The sequence below is a fragment of the Apium graveolens genome, chromosome 6 (assembly GCF_009905375.1).
Source record: "Apium graveolens cultivar Ventura chromosome 6, ASM990537v1, whole genome shotgun sequence".
In the NCBI taxonomy this organism is placed as follows: Eukaryota; Viridiplantae; Streptophyta; class Magnoliopsida; order Apiales; family Apiaceae; genus Apium; species Apium graveolens.
Window position 1 is genome coordinate 177,763,555 of NC_133652.1, and position 21,030 is coordinate 177,784,584.

Genomic DNA, 21,030 nt, shown 5'->3' on the forward strand with positions numbered 1-21,030 from the left:
AGCAAAGGAGACCTTGTGATTCCATCCTTTTCTTGTCTCTTGTTTTCCCTTTCCTCCAAAGACGTTATATTTTTCAGGCGCTTAATTACAGTTTAACTATTTTTCTCTATGTCGTACTGTTAGGAGGAAACACACGCACATATTCGAGATTCAATTCTACCAATACAGAGTACGCACACAAACACAGAACAATGTATTTGACGTGGAAAATCCACGTCCCAACTTATATTATTAATCAAAATAATTAGCAATAATACACCAATACATAACACCTCAGTGGTGTCCCAAACTGATACTTGAGTCAACCAATGCTCCAGCATCTCTCACACGATACCTAAGACGACTAGATCTCTTAAGCATACATCAAAACAATAACATGAATATGTATATATAGTCATCACAAACTTAACCAACAAGATATACCTAATCTGATTACAATAATAATTCTCTGTCCATTCAATTATTACACATTCTTATTATGATAATAATTGTCAAAACATATAATTATTACTCAATCCAATCATGTCTTGTATCACCAAGCCCATATCACATATTGGGTTTAACCCTAACAATCCTCCCCTTCAACCCAATACTCCAGATCAGGTTGAATGGTAACCATCAAAACATCAACGTTCGTTCACCGATGCCTCCCCTCGAACAAGAATCCATTCATCCCGTTCTTCCAACTTTAGAGAATCACTAAGGCCCGTAGAGTGACCTCCAATAACTCCAAACTACCGTTCTTCATTCTAACAGCATATCCATCCACAAAATCACATGCATCAACCATGAGTTCCTCCTTACAGTATTGAGTCACCAGTTCCTTGCTTTCACAATCCTTCGGCCTCTTTTCAAGAACATCATGAGTATCATCCAAAAAATTTCACCTGGTCGATCAACCATCAAACCATCGAAACCATTGCAATGATCCAGTCCATCTTCCATCTCGAGTCTGAACGAATTGATCTACGGTGTAAGTCAACCGTCATACCGCACGTAACATTGTCAGCAAATCGATCAACGTACTCTACCATACCAAATTGAACCTCGAATGTTCCTCCAACCCAATTCATCACGAACCTCGAACCTGGCTCTGATACCATTTATTAGGAGGAAACACACACACATATTCGAGATTCAATTCTACCAATACAGAGTATGCACACAAACACACAACAATATATTTGACGTGGAAAACCCACGTCCCAAATTATATTATTAATCCAAATAATTAGCAATAATACACCAATACATAACACCTCAGTGGTGTCCCAAACTGATACTTGAGTCAACCAATGCTCCAGTATCTCTCACACGATACCTAAGACGACTAGATCTCTTAAGCATACATCAAAACAATAACATGAATATGTATATATAGTCATCACAAACTTAACCAACAAGATATACCTAATCTGATTACAATAATAATTCTCTGTCCATTCAATTATTACACATTCTTATTATGATAATAATTGTCAAAATATATAATTATTACCCAATCCAATCATGTCTTGTATCACCAAGCCCATATCACATATTAGGTTTAACCCCAACAATCCTCCCCTTCAACCCAATACTCCAGATCAGGTTGAATGGTAACCATCAAAACATCAACGTTCGTTCACCGATGCCTCCCCTCGAACAAGAATCCATTCATCCCGTTCTTCCAACTTTAGAGAATCACTAAGGCCCGTATAGTGACCTCCAATAACTCCAAACTACCGTTCTTCATTCTAACAGTATATCCATCCACAAAATCACATGCATCAACCATGAGTGCCTCCTTACAATATTGAGTCACCAGTTCCTTGCTTTCACAATCCTTCGGCCTCTTTTCAAGAACATCATGAGTATCATCCAAAAAATTTCACCTGGTCGATCAACCATCAAACCATCGAAACCATTGCAATGATCCAGTCCATCTTCCATCTCGAGTCCGAACGAATTGATCCACGGTGCAAGTCAACCGTCATACCGCACGTAACTTTGTCAGCAAATCGATCAACGTACTCTACCATACCAAATTGAACCTCGAATGTTCCTCCAACCCAATTCATCACGAACCTCGAACCTGGCTCTGATACCATTTATTAGGAGGAAACACACATATTCGAGATTCAATTCTACCAATACAGAGTATGCACACAAACACACAACAATATATTTGACGTGGAAAACCCACGTCCCAAATTATATTATTAATCCAAATAATTATCAATAATACATCAATACATAACACCTTAATGGTGTCCCAAACTGATACTTGAGCCAACCAATGCTCAAGCATCTCTCACACGATACCTAAGACGACTAGATCTCTTAAGCATACACCAAAATAATAACATGACTATGTATATATAGTCATCACAAACTTAACCAACAATATATACCTAATCTGATTATAATAATAATTGTCTGCCCATTCAATTATTACCCATTCTCATTATGATAATAATTGTCAACACATACAATAATTACCCAATCCAATTATGTCTTGTATCACCAAGCCCATATCACATATTGGGTTTAATCCCAACACGTACAAGGTTTTATAAAAAGTTGATGTAATATATTTTTGCTTCAAATTGTATTTTATTTCCTAACTTGTTTAGGGTGTTATCTACTGAGAATTTTTTTAGTTTGCAAACTAATCTCTAGAAAAAATGAGAATTTGTGACTCTCTCCTTTTCTCGTGTCTTATTCTAATTTTCCTTCTAAGATATTGTTCTATTTTTCAAGCGCTCAAGTAATGTTTAACCATTTTTGATCTGTGTTGACACAGTACAAGTAACACCGTATATGACGCCCTCCAAACCCGGGTCAGAAATTTGGGGTTCAGAACACAAACACACTCAATATATATAAATACCTGCTTATGAAAGTAATATGCAAAAACCCTACTTACCATAATCATGGATCGCAACATATTAAAGTATGAAAACAAGCCATAACCTTAACTTTTATTACATCGTAACAAATCCCAACTAGTTCCGCTTACAACTGATAATGACGTCATTCTTATAATCTTACATAACTCATCTACATTATAAAGCTCCTGTTAACTCAGTCCATCTTATCCTGGACTCCTAGCTCGCACACTGGACTGGGAATCTTCGTTATTCCAGGGTGTATAAGTTTTTGCGTACTCAAGAAATTCTATTGAAATACTCGGTTTATGGGGTGTATGTATTTGTGAAGTAGTATCGTATATGTTTGGCTCGTATCTGAGAATTCAACAATCAATGATTTCTGAAGAATAAGGCTTATGGCTCAAGATCAACAAGAATCAGGGTTCAAAGTTAAATAGTTTAAAGTGCTTGCAATATAAAACAAGATTTATTTTGAATAATAACAACATGTTATGAGAAAGTTCATAAATATTCGCAATATATCTCGAAGAAAGGTTCAGAAGGACTTGCCTTATCATAGATGATTTCCAACTTTACTTGTACTCATCTAACAGTTCTACTCATCATTCACTTTCCTTCTTTTTCTATGCCTTGCTTTTATTCGTCAATCACTTGCCTTCTCTTTCTATGCTTTAATTCTATCTACGGATCACTAACTTTCTTTTTCTATGCCTCGCTTACTCTGCTAGGCATCACAACCATCTATCAATATTCAATCTCATATTATTCTAATCGTCACATATACGTCATAAGCTTTTATCTACCCTTCGTTTTACCCAAATCTGATTTACGGATTGAAAGTTATGACCAAAACGGTCAAACAATAACCACATAGGCATATAACACATTAATCAGATAACACGTAGCACATAGCACGCAAGATTTTCAATCGAAATAATTTTTCAAAGAAGATTCAGGGTCAAAATGATTTTTCAGGTTTTTAATACGAACTTTTGAACATTTTTCGGAATTAAAATTGGACTCCAAATCATTTGATAATTAAATAATAGGGTTCGAACACCCGAATCTGATTTTAAAATAATTTTATAATAATTATCGAGCCTTAACAAAAAATTAAATTAATATTTTAAAGCTCGAAACTATTTTTCAAAATTTTTAAATTAATTTTAAATAATTAAATCCAATTAAATAATCAATTAAAATTATTTAATAACTAATTAAATTAATTAATCAATTAATATTTAAATTAATTTACTAATTAAATAATTATTTATCAACTAAAATTAATTAATTAAGTAATTAAGATTTATTTTTGAATAAAAATAATTTTCAGAATTGAAAATATTGATTTTTGGATTTTTGAATAAATAAAAACAATTTATGTAAATAATTGTAAAAAGAAAATATCATTTTTATAAATAACTAAAATAGGAATATCATTTTTGAATATTCTAGAAAAGCCAGGGACTAATCTGTGAAATCCACAAAACCACAGGGGTTGGACCGTAATTCCACCGTCGTCTTCCCCGTTCGCCGGCTTCGGTGGTCGGCCGCCATTAACGGCGGCCACCAAGCTTTCCGGCCACCTTTAGATCAACCCAGAATCCGGCCAAAATAACAGGGATGGAGGATTACTCCTCCAGAAGCTGAATTATGAAATCAAAATCGCCAGGAAAGCAGCGAATCGGCCGGAAATTCTGGTCAAACTTCGCCGCCGACGAAGCTTCCCCAGAATCTGGTGATCGATTCCGGCTTCCCCTGCTAAAACGGATCATATCTATCAATTCCTTTTCACACGATCTGTTTAATGGTGTAAGTCTTAGGTTCCCAGGTTTAACGAATCGAAAATCCGGCCAAAGGTATGAGTTTTCCGGTGAAATTATTCAAGAACACGAAGAACATTCAAACTCAAAGATCAAATCAACTTTTCTACATGTTATTGAACTCAATTTTTGACATATAATATACCAAATTGACCAGGAAGAAAAGATCTACACGATTATGCCATCAAATCATATCAAAAATATCAAGAACAAAAATTCATAATTTAATCCATAATTAATTCGAATTAAAATAATTAAATTAGAAAAATACCTTGATTTCTGGGCAAAAACTGATGGTTGATTCAGAAAGAGGATTTCGAGAGTTTCCCTTTGATATATTGCACGCCTTAATCGGAGTTTGATAACGCCTTCGTTTGTGCGATTGATTTTCAAGAATACAGTGTTTTAATAAAGTTTTCTCTGGTTTTCAGGGTTTGTACTGTCTGATTATGATTTTTGTGCGTGAAAATGAAATAAGAAAGGGCTATTTATATATACAAAATATTAGTACGTTCTGGATCGTGTTGGATCGATAAATACGTTTCTTTTGGATAAATATTATCCTTTTTGGATAAACACTATCCTGTTTTGGATAAGCACTATCCTGTTTTGGATAAGCACTATCCTATTTTGGATAAACGTTATCCTATTTCGGATAATTATCAAAACCGGGCTTTTATAAAACGATTGTACAAATATAATGTTATCGAAAAGGGTTAGCATATCGAAAATATCGCGTCGGGCCGCGCACGGGTCAAACCGTAATCCAGATCAAAAAAGTAAAACACGAAAAATATCCGGAATTACCAGATTAGGTTAGGAAGGAGTTTTCGGAAGAGTTTCGGGTTGTAAAAACGTAAAAACGGTTGAGGTCGGATGATTCCCGGCTTTAGAAAATGATTTTGTAATTATTCAGAAAATAATTAATCAATTCATTAATCAATATAAAATTATATAACACTCCAAAAATTACCAGAAAAATACCTTAATTATCTATATATTATTTTGTACATAAAATTAACATGCTTATACTTTACCACATTTGAACATTCAAATAATATCACCAATCATCAAATAATTCACCAAAAAATCACATAATAATCATTTATTGATAAAATAATTACATGTCATGTCCCGGATATTACATCCTTCCCCCCTTAAAAGGATTATGTCCTCTGAATCGCACTAAGGATCAGATATTGATATATTCCAGTATCTCACTTCCATTTTTTTCTCAGGTTGATTCTCTCAACCTTACCATTTTTCATAAACTTTTACTCGCAGTATTACTCATTACTCACCAACCTCTCGCTGCCATCATATTCTACTAGTTGCTCCTATAACTCAACTCAAGTCTCCATTTTATATATAATGGAGCTTAGTTACTTTTCATGAATATACACATGTAAACACCTTATGAACCAGCTATACATGTGGCGGTGAAGCCAACTCACTTACATTTATCTTCTCTATCTTATTGTTTCAAAAGGGCCAGCATAATGCTTATTAATTCTCTTTTCTTTCTAATTCTAGAAATTCTTGCTCATGAACGTTTCCAATAGTTACTGGTTGCTGAATCTCATTCCCACATGTTTCTCTGCTTAATTCACCTGGTTTGTAATCGCTTCCAACCGCATTCGAGGCTCTTTAGTCATTCTCTTAATCTTCTCGTCCATCTGCAAATGATGTACTGAAACCAGGGCGTATTCGATTTCTGACACTCTCGAAATTATAGTAGAGTAAAATTAACGAGAAAATCTCGATTGGTTACGATTAGCGCACAGCCGTAACATCATACCTTAATTTCCTTGAATCACAATCGAGTAAATTTGCCGAGCAAAATTCTCTTACTACTTAGAAGAAAGTATACTAATCTGGAGGCATCACCGGCATATTCTAATTCTTATTATCATTTTTGGTTTTAGGGAGTTCTCATATAAACTGACTGCAATGCCCTTCCTTGACGTCTAGTCACATATAACGCATATTCCTCCTTTGTACCACACAATCAGAAAGTCTTCCTTGACATTCATGTCTCGTATCATATTCTCGGAGTAGCTTGAATCCCTTGCATTATCGTAGCCAAATTCCTATCTTTTAGTTCTTCCTTACTTATTGCCCGTTCATCTAGGAGTGGTATATTATTCCGGTTTGACCTAATTCCTCGCATTCTGAATACTCCTGTTAGTTCTCAAATCAAATAATATAGATCATTTTCAATCAATTTCTGGTACTGATGATGTATCACCCTTTCTTCAAGCAACGACCATTCCACTTATTAGACAACTTTGGTTCTCAGGTGACTTCACTATGACGTTTCCTGGAAAAATATATCCATTTAGTCTTTGACGTCCCGCCTTAGCTCTTGGGTAGGTCTAACATTTATCTACATGTTGCCTCCCCATTTTATCTTTATGTATGGTCACTAGATATCTTCTTTTAGGCCTCAGTACTTGATCGTTCTCCTGTGATGCATTCCCTATCTCCATTTGCCAATGTTTCCAAAAAAAAAATTTCCACCTTACTTCTGTTCCTCATGTTACCCATATCTCCTCTATAAATTTTCTTTATCATCATTTTGATTTCACTTTCTTTCCTATTTCCGTTCTTCATTCTCATAGCTTATTCACACCCGAACTCCTGATATTAATACTTATTTTGATGTCATCTCAAATTAGATATCAATACGAACTTTGATGCTCACAACATCCCATACTGAAGTAAACACCAATCATCTGTATTAATACCGCTTTTGATATTTAACAACAACCTAAGTATCAATATCAATCAGAAACTGAACTAAAATGGTATCTCACCTTTTATCCAGAACAGAAATACTTGATAAATCATTAATTATATGATTATGAAAATAATTCAGAAACAAGACACCCTTTGATAAAACTTTATTGTAGATGGTAGAATCTCTTCGATTAGCTAATAAAATCCATATTGGTGTTGGTACAAATCTCTTCTTGATTCTATCTCCCTTCTTCCTTTCCTTCTTTCCTTCTCTTTGCTCTTTGCTCTATTTTAAATTTTTCCTTCCTAAAAACATCCTTCTCTCCTGTCCATACAAATAACTTTCTATCTATCTTATCCATTACTAAGGGTATATTCATCCAACTAAAGCCTTACACGCTTGCAGCAACTTCTGAACTCTACTGGTGTCCTTACCTCCCCCAAATTCCTCATTGCTTTGATTTCGGATTTGAAAGTCACATCAAAATTTGACTTAATCTAATTGGAATCAATTTCCATCTAACTGACCATTAATTCGTAAAATTAACCAATTAAATCATTTAATTGATCAATTGCACCAAGTGATGACTAGCTAAATTAAATCAAAGACCAATTATATATAGTTGGATTGGCTGTGACAACCTCTTTCAAGAACAGAGATCACATCATTTGGAGTATTAACATGAATATTGATAACACACGGAAGTATACTTTCTATCGTTAAAAGTAGGGTATTTTCCGAAAATCTGGGCAGCATCTCCTTTATATTATTGACTACCAGCCGGACTCAAGCCGACACCAACAATCAATCAAACAACCAACAATCAACTCACAAGTAGACCAATCAACTTCCATCTTTTAAACTCACCATTTCACCATCACATATAATACTAGCCAATACAACTCATATTTTAGTTCAACTTAAGATTATAGTGAACAATTCTTATTATATCATATCATTTCTCATATCCTTTGATTATAACCGAATGTCACTACTGAGTACTATTACAAATTATTCCAAAATTCTTCTAGTTCATATCTCAATTCAAGTTTTCTTATTAATAATTCGTCTATCCTTGACAATATACACTTGTTCTTATTAGTTAACTCGTTCAACTTCTGATAGCCAACAGATGGTCTCAACCAACACTCTCATAATCTTGTGAATAAATTCCTTTGGCTTAAAAGCATTACTTCTAAAAAAATATTTTAGTTGAATCACCATATCTTCATCTCCCCTTACATATTTTCTTACTGAACTTCTTTCACTGGCTCATTTACGAGTATCAGATTTACCATAACTCATTTACTTAAGTAGGAAAACCCAACCGTTCCTTGGAGAACACCTTTGAAGTTTATTCATAACTAAAATTTCTTCAATCTTGAATCTTCATGACAAATATCTCCCACATGCTTGAGGTATGCTTCATCTTTATAATGTATTAATCGATTATCTGGTTATTATTAAGAATTTCTTCATTCGCTTCTGCTGTCCAACCAATTATTTGGCTTATCCAATATACGCAACTTTACTTTCTTATTCCTCTAGTTAATTTTCCTCATATGGTTTTCTAACTTCTCCAATTCACGCCAAAATCTCAGACTTGAAATGTATCATGTATACGAATTTCCACTTCTAATTTGATGTCCTCGTAACCACCATATCGTTGGTATAAGGGTTTCTTCTCGATACGTATATGTCCACCATTTATTGGCTTGCACTTACGCATACTTATCATATAGTCCATCGGCTACACGGGTTTATTTCACTTCCTCTTAAAACATTCAAGGAATAGACCTTACACAAGAAAGAATTTTTATATATGATTCTGATTGGAAACCTTTTGTAAGGAATAAGAGTACAAGGAAACAATCGGACGGATATCAACAAATCATGATTGAAGAAGGAATAATGGATAATGATTTAGATATGAATGAGACAACCATATTTGTACTCAAGATGGCCAGTCTTTCATACTATATGGCATACAACAGATGATTAGGTGGCGTCTCACCAGACTCTTTATCATTTCGATAAAGCGTCATACCATAACACTGCTTGTCTTAATTAGAAAGCAATATTTTGAAGGAGGAATGATTTGAAAGGGATTCAACAATTTTCTAGTCACCTTATAGAGCTGATCATGAAAGAGGTTCATACTTTATTCAAGATTCATAAGAATATATATGGTTTTATAGAAAAGAATGATATCATTGGTCGTCATCCACATTACATCTGTTTACAGATTCAACGCTTGTCCAACCAATAAGTCCCATTCCGAGTCATATATCAACTTTAGAAAGTTCTCAGAAAGGCTTTCGTGAATAGATTATTAAGATAATTTCCCTTTTATTAGGTCTTGTATCTTTAGCGTCATGCTTCCACGTTCAATATTCCTATAATTCGACCATATTTGCATTCTTTACGAGATTTACAATCACAATTTCAAATTCCGCTTACACTACGAATCATATCCACTTCCTTGCTAATAACATTCTTCCTTTAAAAAGTCTGGAGATTTCCTTAATCTTCTTTGCTCGTACTCGGCTTCTCGTGAATCGACATATTCTTCGAACTCTAATCGTCTCAGAACTTGAATAAACAGCTTCTCTGTACATTGGTCTGTTGTTAAACTTATCGAACAATATTTGCACTCTTTTGCTAGGAACAATCAAATCTTCTCCAATATAGTGGGTCCACTTGGCATTCTAAATGAACCATACTAACGTGTAGGACAAGTATTCTCCTGGATAATCTGAATCTTATGACAAACAACAAACTCAAGTAGTAGTTTAACAACCAAGTTTTAAAACTTGTTTTGTTCCAAGGACTTTTAGAAAAATATTGTTATGAAAATCTCTTTTGAAAACTGTTTAAAATTTTGAAAATCATACACCTGATCGTCATTACTATATGAGTTAGTTGTCATCCTTCAGTACCAAGTATCAAATTAGGGAAACCCTCAGGTAACAGCCCATTCATTTCCATATACCCTTTACCCCTTATTGGGTCCATTTTACCTTCATTGGTCGATAAAAACTCCAATTACAATTGCATACTATCTTATTCATAACTTCACTTCTGGTCTTCCATACTGGTAACATCATCTCTTACAGTTACTAAGTATAACAAATCTATTCAGCGATCATCAGATTTATTTTATAACACAGGGTCGATCACATTACTTCTACACGTATCATGCTTAGTTATAATATCATCTAATTCCAAGAAAACTCTCAATCTCCAATCCTCTCAAATTTCTTTAGAAATCCATCTAGCTCACTTCACAAGATAATCATGGGTGGCATACTCATTAGCAGCTCCATATAACCTGGTAGCAGCTATCCTTCAGATTAACTAAATTTTCTGTCTAGGTTTCTTCTTACCCCTCTTAATATCTCGTATATTCACCATATGTTGTAGCTCTCGAATCCATCCTCATAGGTGTTATTACTTCATAAGACGGGTTTTTAAAACTGATGGTATAGAACAAGGTGTAGGGGAGACAAAAAAGATGCACCCACAGTTGAATATCCGGTAGAACCAGAATTAGCATGTGGGGGATTCTCGAATAGGTAGTCTCGCATCAGGAGATCAGATAAGAACTTGAAAAGGTGCAATCGTCGTAACAGAATGTGACATGGCTAACACCGGTGGATGAGCAAGGCGTGGATCAGCTCACGGTCCTCCAACTAACGGCTCCGAGTGATCAGATGATATCGAAATAAAGGAATCTGACATCGCCGTTATCTGAATATTACGCTTCTAGATAAGAATCTCGAATCTCACCACGAATCATACTAAAACCTACTATTTAATCACACTTAACCTCTCGACGTTCTATTTCTTTATTTTATGTTAGGTCACACACACTGTAGAAGGGGGTTGAATACAGTGTATAGCACAATCAAATCGAATTCAAAGAACACAAGTAACAGAAAACAGACTTTATTAAACTTTGTTACAATGTGGAACTGTCCTCTCTCAGTGATGAATAAAATATCACGAGAGCTGCTAGGGTTACAATGAATATTATTCTCGATTATGATAACACTTATAGTGTAAACCCTATATTTGTGTTTATATACTACACAGTTACAAGATAATCACTAATTGATACAGAATATAATTCTGCTTCATAAAATATATCAATCAGTTATCCTTTCTTCCAAGCATTCTATTCTTCATAGAATTCCTTCTTCATACATATATCTTCTTGCATTTGTCTTGATCTTTTTTCCTTTCAATCAGCCGCCTTCCTTATCTGAAAGTCTCCTTAAGTCCTGATATTATCTCCTGATAAATATCTCCTGAACCTCAAGTTTTGATAACTTAAGTTCTGACTTCAGTATAAGTGCTGATATCCAGTTAAGTACTGATTTGTCCTGTTTAAGTAAGATCTGAAAACTAAACACAAATCATATTAGACTTGACATTATCAAATATATTTAACAATCTCCCCCAACTTGTAAATTAGCATAATATACAAGTTCAACAGATATTTGATGATGTCAAAAATATTAAGTACAAATGCATGAGAATTTGACTAGATAACTACAACTTACAGTCCTTAAAGCTTTACCAACTTTAACTTCTGATAACAACTTTAGTCTGTACACACATCAGAATTTGAGCAGTTGTAGATCTTGACTTGGCTTCACTTTCTGATCTCTTTAATATCAGGAGTTGTTCTGAGATAGTTTTTAACAAACATCTCTCAGCATATCTGAGTTCATCAATCATCCTCCTTTTAGCATCTTTAAGCTCTGCAGTATCTTCACCAGTTTGAAAGATAGCATATCTGAGATCATTAATTTTTTCTTTTCTCAACTCCTGATCTAGTCTGATGACATAGGCTTTTTCAGATTCTAGATTGAATTCAAGTCCCTTAATACAAAGATATGTACTAATCTTTGCAGTATTAGGCTTCATATCAACAATATCACCCTTGTGATCTCTGTACTTGGGACAGTATGTGCTGTCAGACTTCACAGAATAAAGCTTCTTCTGTCTCTGAATTTGAGTCTTCAAATAATTTTCAGCACTTTCTGCTAATCCGTCCTTCACTTGAAGTAAGAATAAAACATGTTCTAGTTCCTCAAAATACTTCAGTTGTATAGCATTTTCCCTTATATGGTAAACCCTTCCATCTGTCATGAAATATAACAAGATGTGTTCTTTCAAGAAGGTATGGTAAACCATTTGTACAGATTCAAGTTGATTCAATCTTTCAGGAATTGCTCCAACTCCTGGTTCACTTAAGGAAGTTGGATCATTGGTTGTATTCTACACTCTTCTTTCATCAGCACTACCCAATCCAGATTTATCTCTTGCTTCCTTTCCAGTAACCACTCTTGCTTCAAAACCACTTGATGCAGTCTTCAAAGGTTGAGTCTATTTGGCTTTAGTGAATCCTGGTAGGAGTAACTTTGAGGATTTAACATGAGCAATGTCAGAGGTTTCCTTTGACTTATCTTCTGATATCAAGCCAACTTGAGCTATGTCAGAGGTTGCTTGCTTCATAGTTATATCAGAACTAACTATATCTTGACTCTGAACAACTTGAGCCATGTCAGAGGTTGTTTTAGAAATCTTATTTGAAACCAGAATAAGATTAGCATCTTCATCAGATATTTCTTCATCCATAGGAGGCACATAAACCTTTACAGGTTCACCAACTTTTTCTTTGCCCTTGGACCTTGGATCTATCTGCAATTGTGATTTGGCCTTGGTTGCCATATGATTTGTCCTTTCTCTTATCATAATGCCTTTAGCCGTAGGAAGTTTCTTTTCAACAACAGAAGCTTCAGATTTGGAGATGACTTTTTCTAACTTAAGTCTAGCTTGTTCTTCCTTTAGACTCTCAAAGTCCATTCCTGGATTTTCTTTCAGAAATAACTATCTTGAAATTTCTTCATCAAGTTCCAAAAGTTCATCAGAACTTATCCTTTTACCAGTATCAGAAGTTATTCTTCTCCCAGTATCAGAACTTGTTCTTTGACTTGTAGTTCCAGTTCTACTTGATGATAGACCTCCACCTTGACCATGACCTCCACCCATTCCAGAGTTTCCCGGGTCATTACCATCATCCTTTTTCTTCAGTGTCTTAACAGGTTTGCATTTGGACTTAATTACCTTCTCCCCCTTTTTGGCATCAGCAGGTAAAAGAAGAGAGACAAGCAATTCCACTGAGGATTGGATCTCATTGAGTTGATCTTGCTAAGAAGCTTGATTTTTCAAAATTTCATCAATCTGAGATTGTTGCTTCTCTTGGGTTTTCTCAATGTTGGTAATTTTGTCAAAGGAAGGTTGGAAAAACCTTTTCTTGTCCAACTTGACAACTGTATCTTGCTGATTTAAGGTTTCTTGAATCTTGTCCACCTTGGTCTGAGTTACAGATTGTTGACCTTGAAGGTGCCTTGTACTAAGTGCAGTAACTCTTAGCTGTGTTTTGAAATCATCATTAACTAGCATCTCATCAGCTTTTGCCAAGTGATCATCAAGAATCTTTTCAGAAAGAACAAAGGTAACTGTGTTTCACTCCTTAATCCACTCCTGTCCTCTAGGAGTTTCACTCCAAGGTACTGGTGCTTCCCCTGTAACAAACTTTTTGACTATCTCAGCTTTTGAAGGAGCTTGTAGAGGTGCATGTTTAGAAGGACCAGCTGCATCAGCATCTATATTTATAGCAGCATTACCAGTATCATCAACATTTGCAGCATCAGAACTTACAGAGTCAACATCTTCAGCATTCTCTGATAAAAGAACAGTATTAGAGGCTATGGAGGCTTCAACATCATCCTCTAAGTGCTGATCTCTAACTATGTTCTGATCAACAGCCATATTCTGATGCTCACCTAAAATCTGATCTTCAGTATCTAGATACAGAGAAGGTGTTGTAGGCAATTCTGGATTAAAATCAGCATTAGGAATTGGTGTTGTTGGTGGAGTGACTTGAGTTGGTGGATCTTCTAGATTCAAAACCTGAGGCACTTCCAAGTTATGTATGTCAATTTCATCACTTGGCCCCTTGGTATCAACATAAACTGGAGATTGATGAGTTGCATGAAGGTCTGGATCAGCACTAGGAGAATTGTGAGCTTCAACAGGGTCTTGTGAGATCAGAGACTTTAGCTACTGCTTCCATTCCTTTACCAGAATCTTCAGGCCTTTTTGCCAATGATTTGAATCTTTTAGCTTTTAAGGAGACTGTAGGAGCTGTATCATCAGAATTACGCTTTTTAAGCCTTTTTAGGGGCCTAGAACTCCCAATATCAACATCTTCCTGAGAAGAGACCTTCTCAGCTTCTAGAACAACAGGTTCTGATACGGGAACCTGTTCCTCAGCATCTGATTCATCTCGTAGAATGAATCTCCTTCTCTTATGTTGTGTCTGAGGTACTTTCTTAGTCTTCTTAGGTTTGGAAGATGAAGGTTGCACTGTAGGATCTGAAGATTGAGGTTGAAAAGTTTGAGATGGTTGAGTAGAGGTGGTAGGTGCTGATGGATGGGGTTCAGATGGTTGAACATCAGGATATAGTGCAGTGTATTTAACTGGATCATAGTTTATTAAGGCTTGTTTGACAGATAAAGGAATTAAGAGGGGTCTTAACACAGCCTTCTTATTATTAGTAGATAATAAGTCATTAAAAGCTCTTTTAGCTAGTCTGAATGATGAAATTAATTCACTAGCATTTCGGGGCTTATAATCACAACAGAAACTATAGATAAGCTGACAAAATCTAGCAAAATAAACAGTAGTTCTATCTTCTGTCATTCTATCCCCAATAAAACCTAAGACAGCACTTGCATAGTCAAAATCAGTTTGATTTATGAGAGCATACCCGATTTGTTGGCTGAATATGGGAATTGCATCAAAATTGGAACATTTATTTGCAAAAGCCTCAGTTATGCAATCAAAGAAGAAATTCCATTCCCTCCTTATGAAAGATCTCTTCAACTAGCCCAGCTTTGCCAATGTCTTCTCATATCCCAGACTGGCCATCATGTTTTGAAGAACTGGCTCTTCAACAGTAGAATAGACACAGTTCTCAGGTAGCTGCAGTGCTTGTCGAACTGTAGAAAATGTCACAACATACTCATCCTCCCTGATGAAAATATAATACTTGGGGACCCTTGAACACCACCATCATCATATACACCGCTTCTCCAGAACTCCAGTACTTGAGTACCAGAGACTGCTTCAGGTTCAGTTAGAGCATACCCAATATCAGAACTAGCAAGAAAGTCCTGAATGAAGTGAAGTTCAGATGGGGCTTCTGACTTGCTAAGAATAGCAGAGAAGTTATTAGGAACAAACATAGCTCCATCAAAAATTATGTCCTTGGGTGCCATGAGAAATTCGTGAGAAAGAAAATTGCCTGTAAGGTGTTTGAGAAAATGTCTATATGAAAAATCGTCAGTAGATGAGAGAGAATAAAAGTAAAAAGAGAGAGATAAAATATGAAAGTAAATAAAAGATTTTACAATCTTTTCTCTCTTTTACTTATACACGGTAAGAAAGTAACTGTTGAGACACCTGTCAGACATGCAACAGTAAAAGATAATTAATGGGCACGGGTATTCAGTAATCATTACTTATCACATGTAGTTTTTCAAGGAAAAATCGTTCCACTTACCAAGTAATCCCATTAATCAAGGACGTTCAGTTATATTTTAAATTTTAAAACTATTCCCACTTAATAAATTATTATTACTGCTTTACCAATATTCTGTAAAAATATGACCAATGAGAGAATGACCATAAATAAACCAAGTAAGTAAATACTGCCACGTTAGAATCAAAACTTGATTTGTATCAGAGCTAAAAAGGTCATCAGAATATGGTTAGTATCATGATTTAAAATATTATCAGAATATGAAACGACTCAGAGACAAAATCTTGCAAAAATATCAAATTTCATTAATATATTGAGCAAATACATTTCATGAAATTTAAATTACATGCTTAAAATTACAAAATTGTCTTAAGCTACAAATCCTAACATCAACAGCTTTAGTCCTAAGCTAAGAAGCCAGACAAAGCTGACGGTGAAGAGAAACAGATAGATAACAATTATTTCTTCTTCCTACTCTCAACAAAGAGAACAGCAAGACGAATGATTCGCTCCTGCTGTCGGAGAGATTCTCTCCTTTCCTCTTCCAGACGCTCAAGATGGCGATGATAGTCCATGTAGAAGAATAAGAGGTATGTGAGAACCTCTTGGGGAACTGAGTCCCAGATATCATCAGGAATGGCAGTGACATGCCACTCCTGCCTCCACTCAGTACAGCTCAACTCTATTTTAAAAGTGTCATAGTTCAGGACCAAGTTAAAACGAACCATGTTTTTGATGAGGATATAAAAATAGTGAGTTTGAGAGAAAATGAGAGATGTGTTGGCTGGAATGAGGTGTTGGTTTATATAACCAATAGAATACTAAGAGACGCAAGGAAAATTGAATGGTTATAGGTAAAAATAATTATACCTCGTCTCCCTAGACTGATGAGAATAATAACAGCCATTGGAAGCTTAAAACAGGATTTAATGCGCACACAAAACAAGTAAAAATTATTCTGCATAAACGAGTACCACTAACCCAAATTATTTTGACTGTTAATATCTCACCCAAACATATTTTGATTTTAAATAAGACTGTTTCAGATTTTAACCATAAATAAGTCAAGTAAAGAATCATGATTTAATATCGGAACTTAGACTTATATCAGAACTTAACAGTCATCAGAACATGATTCCTTAACTCGAAAGGTGAATGCTTATTTCTATAATTCTTCACACAAATTCTGATTTCGTCTCTTCAGAACTTAATCATCAGAACTTCCATCAGAACTTGTCCTCAGAATTTATGCAACTGACACTTAACCTGTTCATCTAAAACAACATTTATCACCACATTAATTTTCATCATTCATATGGAGTGTATGAGTGTGCAGTAATCTAAATATCAGATAAAGATTAAAGTCTGATTCACTTCAGTACATCTTAGAAATAAGGCATAACTGAGAACTTTGCTCAAAATCTTTCATGATTCTGAAGTCTACTTTAGAATGAGTTCATGCATGAGTCCACCTCAAATGTTTTGTGCTTATTTCATGCATCTTTTGAAATTCCATTTTACAGTGGCTTCTCAGTGTAAGTGAGTCACGACTGCTTGTCAGAATTTATGCTATTATCAGAGTATTTCTCCAGTAATCATAGAGTGTGAAAAGTCACTAAGAAAATATTTATTTTGCTTTTCTGATGCATATTACTTGATACCATCAATGCACTTGGGTCTTGCATTCCACATTTTTACTCTAGATCTCAAAGGAGTACCTGATTTTAATTTCTTTTTCTTTTTCTTTTGATAAGTGAGGCTTATCAGCACTTAGTGCATTCACTAGATTTACTAACATCAGAACTTAACAGATAAGAAGCATTATTCTAGTTTTGGACTTAGTAATAAAATAGACAAAGTAAACTTAACTAAGCTCAATATCAGAATTTGCTTGTGTTAAAAGATTTCCACATAAACAATTACTTCAAACATGGGATCTTTAGTAAATTAAAAACTACTAGGTCAACATCTAGCATAGTTATCCTCATTGGATTGAATAGTCACAGAAACATTCATATCACTATCAGAGTTTAGAAATTCACATTTGTGACGCCCTCAATCTTGGGGTTAGGAAATGAGGACTCACACACCTCTAATCTAGTAATTAAATATGCATAAACCCCGATTAACTACTAACAGGATCAACAGGATAAAGTATGAGACAAGATTACAACTACCAATCATAAAATATAACTTACAAACCCAAAATATCATTAAATAAACAATATCGATTCCGGCTGGGAACCGACAGATAAACCATTGTATCTTTAAACATTTTCCAACTAGGCGCGAGCTCACTCTTATTTACCACTACCTGCTCTGGCAACCGGAAGCCCTCAACATGGTAGGGACCACCAGGTACGCTCTTACGAGCAGTGCGCCTAAGCCTGGCCATCTTCTTGCTTGACTACCATGGTTAGATTAAAACAAAAATAAATGAGTATAAAACTCAGCAAGTAACTATATAGCAGTTCTACAATATCAATTCACAATATGCTTTACCAAACTCAGGGTATTCTACTTTATTTGATCTAGGTGGCAGATTTCCATCTTTTGGGTTAAGGAAAGGTTTTGAAGGATAATATGGAGCTTTCAAGGAACAAGGCTCAAAGCAGGACGAAAGCCGACATTCATCACAAATCATTAAAGGATCAGAATAGATCTTTCAAAAGAGGAAAGCAACATTATTCAATATATGGAATCAATCATATGATCAACAAATTCAAGTATCAGGGTTCTCGAGCTTTAAGCTTCACAATAACATAATCAACTCTTTACAAAGCAATATAAACCATTTCCATTTTCAAGAATCAATTTACTGAACAGAAAGTTGCAGTTCCCTTTTTAAATAATCATTTAGAACCCTTGATTGGATCACTTTATCTTTCCATTTCATTATATACGGGTGATCAGCCCGTATCGACCTCCATTCCGGTCTTTAAGGTACCAATCGACATAATTTCAGCCTTAAGTTGGACTAGCCCCGCTAGCCTCTTACCATGACTGGACTAGTCCCACTAGCCTCTTACGTCCCAATCCAATCCATCAGGAATTCATTTGGAAAACCTTGAGTTGGAAAAACAAATAGGTTTTCAAAAATTCTTTTTATCATTACCAAGCATTTGAAATCATTCGGACTCTTTCAAGTCGAAACTCATTCTTAATTCAGATTTTAAGGAAACAAAGTTCAGGGAGTGATTCAAAGATAAACAAGGAACGATTCATAAGGATTCTGTATCAAGGATAACAAGGCACTAAATTAGAAGGATCAACATCTGTGTAGGGATCAATAGGGTGATCCGGAAAACAGGGTATCATTAAACAGGGTTAACAAGGATAATCAGAGGGTTCAATATAATCCATGGCTTAATAGATACCTTGAACATAAAGGACAGATTATCAAAGGGTTGAATCATTAAGCTTATCAATAACAGTTTATCAAGAACAAAGGCAGGGTATCTCAAATCAATATCAGGGTTTCATAATTAAACAGTTCAATACTCTACATGGTATGAACAAATTCTCTTTATAACCATTTACCCAAGTAATCAGAGTTACTTGCCTGAATTTGCTTTCCTGAAGGTTGAAATACTGCCACCTAGTAAATCCTTTCCTTTCCTAGCCTGAATGCCCTCACGCTCCGAATCTACAATAAAACCAAACCTTAATCAGATTCTCAACTCCCCGGAACGATCACTCAATACGATAACTCGATTACATCCTTGACTCGAGTATACGATTATAGCTTATACACATAAGCACATAGCACATAGCATATATCATATCCCTTTCTCGTAACTTTTATATCTTTATATATACTTAACCATCGAAGGTACTTGCTTAACCTTAGCTATTTCTCAAATCACACAAATATAATTCTTACGAGTACATGGTTTATTCTCAACTAAACCTTTACGACCATAATTATCTCTTATGGTTATCAAAATTAATCAATCTCCACCTTAGCTCACATAAACATATAACACAATCCAAAATCTTTAAAAAGAATCATTCTCTTCTCTTTTATCATCAATATTCGAATCCAAATAAACATATAAATCACATAGTCTCTTAAAATTACTCATGCATTGACTTAACATCAAATCAATTCCTTTTTATTCCTACATTCCATTGGTCTATATCCACAAAACACAATTCAAAGGTCGAACATTGACATGCAAGCATTAGATTTGCTTAAAAACTTGAAATTAGTCCAACACTCATCCTTTTTAGCTTATTTTCAACTTGACATTTACATGCAAGGCTATACTTTAACATGCATCACTAATTCCTTTTGTAAATCAACATGCAAATCTCGAGACTAGCTAATTAACCAAGAATCAAAAATTTTAATTCCCTTTTCATTAGTACAAAACTCGACCAAAGCTCAACATGCAATAACAATTTCACTTCTTTTAATCCATTAACCATCCTAATAACAATCCATAATTACTTTATTCAACAAGAAAATTAAATCAATTATTCCAAGGATCAAAACCATTCGGGTTTTCAAGAAAACAACACATGCAAGTGATTTCTCTTAATCCTTTAATCACAAATCAACCCATAATCAAATCGACAACTCATTTCTAATAATCACTTATCAATTTAACTTTTAGAAATCAAAACCTTTTTAAAATGTAAATGATCCAAGCATGCAAACACGGAAATCAACTTTTATGGTATTAGAGTTCAGTTTTTAACATCACAACTCACCACCGGTTCACCGGAGTTCATCACCGGTGGAGGTGGTTTCTCGGTGGTGCCCCAATTCGGTGTTTCCAACCTTGAAACCTCCGATTTATGTATACACAAGGCACATGCAAGACTCACTTGGCTTTGAAAATCATTTTTCAAATATAAAATCATCTCCTTAAGCACATACTAGACCATATACACACACGTACACACGCATCAAGCATGAACACACACACACATCGAGCTTGCATGCAACAAGATATTCATGCATGCACATT

At 34.9% G+C, this 21,030-nt stretch overlaps 1 pseudogene; it reads left to right on the forward strand.

The window, feature by feature from the left end:
* Window positions 1-21,030, forward strand: part of LOC141665608 (uncharacterized) — a 149,641-nt pseudogene that overhangs the window by 39,276 nt on the left and 89,335 nt on the right.